Source organism: Austrofundulus limnaeus, unplaced genomic scaffold (assembly GCF_001266775.1).
Source record: "Austrofundulus limnaeus strain Quisiro unplaced genomic scaffold, Austrofundulus_limnaeus-1.0 Scaffold278, whole genome shotgun sequence".
NCBI lineage: Eukaryota > Metazoa > Chordata > Actinopteri > Cyprinodontiformes > Rivulidae > Austrofundulus > Austrofundulus limnaeus.
In genome coordinates this window covers 16,651-23,693 of record NW_013952680.1, presented here as the reverse complement: position 1 = coordinate 23,693, position 7,043 = coordinate 16,651, and the positions used below count along the sequence as shown (strand labels likewise).

The 7,043-nt window shown below is 46.5% G+C and overlaps 1 long non-coding RNA gene across 1 annotated transcript; it reads right to left on the bottom strand.

Annotated features, from left to right (window-relative positions):
• LOC106526480 (uncharacterized) lies at positions 1 to 5,755 on the bottom strand. The gene is made up of 3 exons (XR_001311258.1): positions 5,263 to 5,755; positions 147 to 264; positions 1 to 68 (listed from the first exon to the last, which is right to left on the bottom strand). It is a non-coding gene; the product is annotated as an uncharacterized LOC106526480 (long non-coding RNA).
• Between the last annotated feature and the right edge of the window lie 1,288 nt (positions 5,756 to 7,043).

Below are 7,043 nucleotides of genomic sequence, written 5' to 3'. Positions count from 1 at the left end.
CCTCAACAAGGCGTCCGATGTTGGCGACGTTGAGGTGAGGATTCTCCAACCGTCTCGTCTTTCTTCATCTGTGAAAAGGTGGAGATACAGTTTGACTTCCAGAATAACATCGTCAACAAGTACTCCTGTTTAGAGCAGKACTCTACCTGTCCTGTGAGGCTGCCCGCCCCAGATTCATGGTACCAGAGCCGGTCTTGTTTGTCTGAAGCCACAGCGTGATGGTGGAGGCGAGTTTATAGTGAGCAGTGTGACCGATGCCCTTCTCTGAAAACAAAACAAGATAACAAGAAACTTTATTATTTAAATGGCTAAACCACTTTTTTCTCTCCTCCGATAGTTAACTGCAAGCAGGTGTGTGCAAAAATAAAACTACCAATCAACCACTGCCATGCCGCTTGTTTTCATTCAGCAGACTCTTTAACCTGATTTCCTAAAGCAGCCTGAATTCTTGCTGAAAAACATTAAATTCAGTTTAACAGGTCTGTTGGGTGGAAGCCTTTTAGAGTCACACTCAGACATTTTTGTAGGAATTAAACTTCTTGCCTTTGCATGTCAGGCCTCTACATTAGCTCATTTTAAAGCTTCACTTAAAACTCATTTTTATTCTTTGGGTTTTGGTTTTGAATCGTTCTTTGTCTGGCCTGTTACATAATCTGCCTTTGGAGACCCCACCAGGGGCATTTTCTATTGTATAGCTCCTAGGATTATTCAGGCACACAAACTCCTCCACCACGGTAAGGTGACGATTCAAAGGAGGAGGTGATTTAAACCCATCAGACTGTAACTGACTGTCAGTGTCCACATTTAACACAACACACAGCTATTGTTTTATACAACAATTTTTAAAAAATAAAATAATATCATTATAAAAAGTTCAAATCTGGAAATGAAATGGCTCTTTGTTCCTTTAACATCATGGTGTGCCAAAAAGAAAAAATAAGTAGGTCCTCTGGATGGGTTCTTCTTTGGTGAAACATTTATCTCTCCTCCAAAAGACTTCTTCAGTCTGATGAGTTTCAGGTGAACTCAGCCTTGTAAGCACCGTCTCCACATGGTGGACAAACAGGTTAGTCACATGCAAAAGAGGGCCATCGCCCCCCCAGTAAAGTGAACTTCTTTTGTTGTCAGGTCTTGGACTTGATATGCTGAGGTAAGCCTGCCTTTTCTGTAAAATCTAAGACCCGACAACAAAAGAAGTTCAATTTACTGGTAACTCAACAGTCCCTTCGTAATTCCAACAACTCACAGAAGGTGGAACAACACACAGGAGCACAAGCAAATGCCAGGGAGACAGAGAAGTGGGTGAAGAAWTTATCTGACAGAGAACTCACCCAGCCAGAAACCGAAATCCTGTCCAGAGGACTGAACTTGATGCCACGCAAGACCCCTACAGGACCCCCCCCCCCAACAACCCCACGGCCACAGCTCAGGCAAGCCGCCTTGACAACGAAGGCATGGAACATGGCCTGCTCGGGCTCGGTGAGGACGTGTGACCGCGGATCAGATGGAATGGCAGCGGAGTTGATCTTTGGGCTGCGGCCTGGGGTGTCCTTGTGCTGAGAGCACATGTGGATGCCCTTGTGTTTGGGCATGGTGTTTGTTGTGGACTGTCCACGACTAGCACAGAGGTCCGGTGGCGGGGCACCACTCGGGTTCGGATCGAGGGTGCTGTTCCTCCCGGCAGGTGCCCACACACACACAAGCGTGGGAGGCAGGCAGGCACCCACGCACGCACTCACACACCCGGGTGTGGGAGGCAGGAAGGCAGGCACGCATGCACACACACGCACCCGGGTGTGGGAGGCAGGTGCGCGCACACACACACACAAGCGTGGGAGTCAGGCAGGCAGGAACGCACACACCCACCCGGGTGTGGAAGGCAGGCAGGCAGGCACACATACACACACACACCCGGGTGTGGGAGACAGGCAGGCAGGCACACACACACCCAGCTGTGGGAGGCAGGCAGGCAGGCACACACACACCCAGCTGTGGGAGGCAGGCAGGCAGGCACGCACACACCCAGCTGTGGGAGGCAGGCAGGCAGGCACGCACACACCCAGCTGTGGGAGGCAGGCAGGCAGGCACGCACACACCCAGATGTGGGAGACAGGCAGGCACGCACGCACACACCCAGCTGTGGGAGGCAGGCAGGCAGGCACACACACACCCAGATGTGGGAGGCAGGCAGGCAGGCACGCACACACACACCCAGATGTGGGAGACAGGCACGCACGCACACACACACCCAGATGTGGGAGGCAGGCAGGCAGGCACGCACACACACACCCAGATGTGGGAGNTGTGGGAGGCAGGCAGGCAGGCACGCACACACACATCCGGGCGTGGGAGGCAGGCAGGCAGGCACACAAACACGCAGGCAGGCACGCACGCACACACACACACACCTGGGCGTGGGAGGCAGGCAGGCACACACGCACGCACACACACACCCGGGCGTGGGAGGAAGGCAGGCACGCACACACCCGGGTGTGGGAGGCAGGCAGGCAGGCACGCACACACACACCCGGGCGTGGGAGGNCACACACCCGGGTGTGGGAGGCAGGCAGGCAGGCACGCACACACACACCCGGGCGTGGGAGGAAGGCAGGCACACACACACCCGGGTGTGGGAGGCAGGCAGGCACACACACACACACACACACACACACACACCCGGGTGTGGGAGGCAGGCACGCACACACACACACAAGCGTGGGAGGCAGGCAGGCAGGCACCCACGCACGCACACACACACCCGGGTGTGGGAGGCAGGCAGGCAGGCACCCACGCACGCACACACACACCCGGGTGTGGGAGGCAGGAAGGCAGGCACGCATGCACACACACACCCGGGTGTGGGAGGCAGGCATGCACACACACACCCGGGTGTGGGAGTCAGGCAGGCACGCATGCACACATGCACACACACACACACTCACTCACCCGGGCGTGGGAGGCAGGCAGGCACACATGCACACACACACACTCACTCACCCGGGCGTAGGAGGCAGGCAGGCATGGAGACCATATAAATAAAACCCCATTTTTTTCATCACATCAAATTCCTTCTGTTCACAAATAGCTGAACAATAAATTAAATTCTGATTCTGACTCTGGTTATTCAACATCATATACAAAATTCATTAAAAAGAATTTTCAAAAGTCACTCTTCTCCTCTTGGGCCGTAAAATCCTTGAAAAGAACTGCTTCATCTTTTTCCAGATGGTTTTTTTGGGTCTTTCTGTGGAGGTGTATTCGCTGTAACTTGAAATTTCATAGCTGGAACCTGAATAACTGAAGTCTTCTACAAATGGTGAAGTAGTGTATCTATTATCACTCGTCAGGGTGTGGGAGACTTCACTTGAAGGTGTTGTTGAAGGTGCTGGCTTCGTTGATATTTGATCCTTCTTGAAGATTTTGGCAGTGGTGGCTTTTTCTAAGCTTGTCGACCCAGAATCGATGGAGTCAGTTGTCGACCAGGAACTTGAGTGATAAGATGGAAAGGTGTAGTGTGCTCCCGTAGAAGCACTTGATTTTTCTGATTCTTCCTGGCTTTTTAAGTCTTCGGTTAAAGAGACTGGCTTCAACGGCTTCTCGTGAATATCACTCGTACTGCTTTCAGATTTGGTGGACGTACGAGAATTCACCACTGGACTAGTCTTCTTGTCGCACTCACTACTAATTTTTTCAGCCTCTGTAAATGTTTCCTCTGGCTTGTGAATGGACGGTTCATCTAATGTTCCATCATGAGGTTCCATTGCAGGCTGTAGACCACATTCAGTCATTACCTTGTTCGCCTGGATAAAATATTTTCTGTCAAATTTTTCAGAAAGATGTTTCATTGTTATAAATGTGTGATCAAGCCCTTCAGAGGGAGTGATTCGCTTCTTTGGATCCAATTCCAGCATTCTTTTCAGGAGGTTTTGAAAAGCTAAATAGTCTGTGAGTCCCTGTTTTGAAAATCTTCCACCATGGTCCCACCAGTCTGAACAATCCTCATACATTGGTGATTTCAACTTCCAGTCTGCAGGGTATCCAGGAAGACGGGTGAAAAAATCTTTAGTATATAACCCCTGTTCCAATAACTCATTGTCTGGTTTTCCTACCAGCTGTAAAACCATGCTCATAACCTCTTGTTCATCTTCTGGAAATAGGTGTTCACCATAATAAAGGAACGCCAAAGTGCATCCTAAAGACCACATATCTACGCCTTCGTCAAGTGGCAGTCCCAGCATGACCTCAAAAGCCCTGTAGGAACCGTTTTGCATGAGTTCGCCTTGCTCCATTATTGATGTATGTTTTAATAAGCCAAAATCAATAAGTTTTACTCTCAGTGACGACTTAGAAACTAGCATAACATTATCCGGTTTAATATCACAGTGAGCAAGGTTCAAGCTTTTTAACCCATCTAATGCTACCAGCAACTGTTGAGTAATTGCTCGTATTTTACTAACTGACATTGGCTTAAAATTTCTTCTTTCCAGATAATCAAAAAGAGAAATGTGAAGATTTTCAAAAGCAAGACAATACCCTCCATTGTACATAAAATGTTCATAAAATTTTACCAAATTGTACCGATCGCTATCTAAGTTTCGCAGATCCTTCATTGCGAATAGCTCATCTTTTGCATATTCGCTGCCATCCCTGGTAAACATTTTTACTGCCATAGTTTCATTTGTGGACACTTTTCGACACCTGATAACCTGTCCAAATACTCCTTCACCCAAGAACCTTTCAGTAACATAATTGGATGTTAATCGAGCTGGGAATTGGTTTGCGTTTTGTTTAGCAACACAGTTTCCCATTTTTTTGCAGCAAAATAAAGTCCTTTGGGATCAATAAATATTTGACTGGCCTTCCCAGAAAAAAACGCAGTAGCAAATTCAAGTTTTAGTGCAGAGCAACAATCGTAACTGGTTCTTCCCTAGCAAGATCTGACCAAGTTAGGTAGCCCCGAGTCAAAGAATGATTCTATTCTATAAGTGACGTAACGGACCTGGATTCGCTAATTTGCATAAATATTCAATAAACGTATGAGTGACGTCACGCTCCGTCAATGTAAAATCTGAACCAAACTGTTCACTTAAAAAATAAATAAATAAAGCAACTTACGTGAGCGTAGCAGACGTCATCACGTGAGCGTAGCAGAAGCTAGCTAAAACTGATTTCCGGTAAATAATAATAAAAATAATAATAATAATAATAATAGCTACACATGGTTTTAAACATTTGTGTCAGTTTAAACACACAAACACACACCTTATTTTTCCTCAGCGGATATCCTTGAGAAACTTTAGTAGAAATGCCGAAAACGGTGCGTTCCAGTCCGCTGTCGGATTTTATGGGTTTCAAGTCGAAAACCACAAAACAGTACTGTTCACCGTTTCTTAGTAAAGAAGTGTCGTAATGCTCACAGTTCAGAGAAATTGCTAACTTGGTTCTGGTACTTAGCCTGCCTTCAGCACAACAGTTAACTACAGTAAGTCGGGTCTGACGTTGTTCAAAACACTTGTGCTCCAATTTCCGAGGCAACGTGAACGCAGCATAATTCTCAGCAAAACGGACACCTCAGTAAAAGCCAGAAGGGAGTTGCAGCCTGTTACAATATCTCGGTGCATTAAAATATGCCTGTGGCTGTTTTCTTTTCGGCCCATCCATCAGAAGAGGGCAGGCCACATAAATACAGAAGTGCTGGTTACACATGTGATATTATCATGGTGCAATAATGAAAAAAAAAAAAATTAAACAAATGGTGGCANAGCCCTGTAAGTTTGTGTTTTGTAATTGATCAAAAGATAATTCAGTAATGTTCAATGGTAAAGTGATGCTTTAGTTCTAACAAATAAACAGTTACTAAAAAATAACCATTTAACACTTTTTTGAAGAATAATTACAAAAATTCTAATAGAAATATTATTTTAAATAGGAACATGTTTTATACACTGCAAGACAGTATTCAAATTTTATAGCCCCAAGGGAATAAATGCCCTGTATTGTCCATGAAGCTGTGGAAAGCAGTCCTGGATTGTCCACACTCAGCAGCCTGCTCTGACCAGTAGTGCAAAGCCACAAACTGTCTGTGTGAAGATTGTGCAGGCAGGTTCAAAAAGGCAAAAATAAGATCTTTAAAAAGCAAACCAAAAGGCTGACAAGGCAGCTCAAAACTTAAAGAATCCTCTCTGGGGAAACACGGAATACAGAACACACTACACTGGMTGGTAACAGCACAATGATCGCACAAAGCACAGAGGACAGAACACAGAATATAAAGAGAAACTAATTAAGGACAATAAGAAACACCTGGAGGAGACACAAGAGGAAACAGGTGAGCTTGGGCGGGGCTGGGGCAGGGCAGAGGAACACTGAAACACTAGAAAACTAAAGCAAAAACACACAGATCATGACAGTCTGTACGCTGCGTCTGGAACTGCCTGTTCTGTTTCATCCCTACTGAAGCACTGAATGATCATCCTTGCACATGCGCAGGTCGAGTATCTTATGCCAACATAGTCACGTGTGACCCCCAGTGACACCGGTAGTCTATATAGTCACGTGACACGGTAGCTCAGTTCCTTTTCATCTTCTCACATGCAGGTTGAACAGGTGGTAAGACCCTCTTTGAAATTGTTTCGACTTGACGCTGGTAGCCTCGCGACTTCGGTCGGAGCTGTGTAATTTTCGCCCTCCAGAGGCTGCACAAGCTGTATCACTTTATACAAACTTCATGACTGGTAAGTCCAAGTTTATTCTTTTACCACCGCTAACTGCACGGGGTTTTTTTGTTCTCTAGTTATTGTGACCAAACTATTAAGTTTGAAGCAGCCACGTCTAGCTGTGTTTGTGTGTGCAGCCGCGTTCGGCTTGTGGTTAATATTTTATTTGTTTGGTGATAGGCAGCTGTGTTCGAGCTGTTTTTTGTTTATGATTTAGCAGCCGTGTTCGGCTCTGCTTTTTTCACGATTTAGCAGCCGTGTCGAGCTATTTTTGTTACGATTTTTGTCATCTTTTTGTGTCGTTTTTCTTTTCTGAGTTTTAATGAA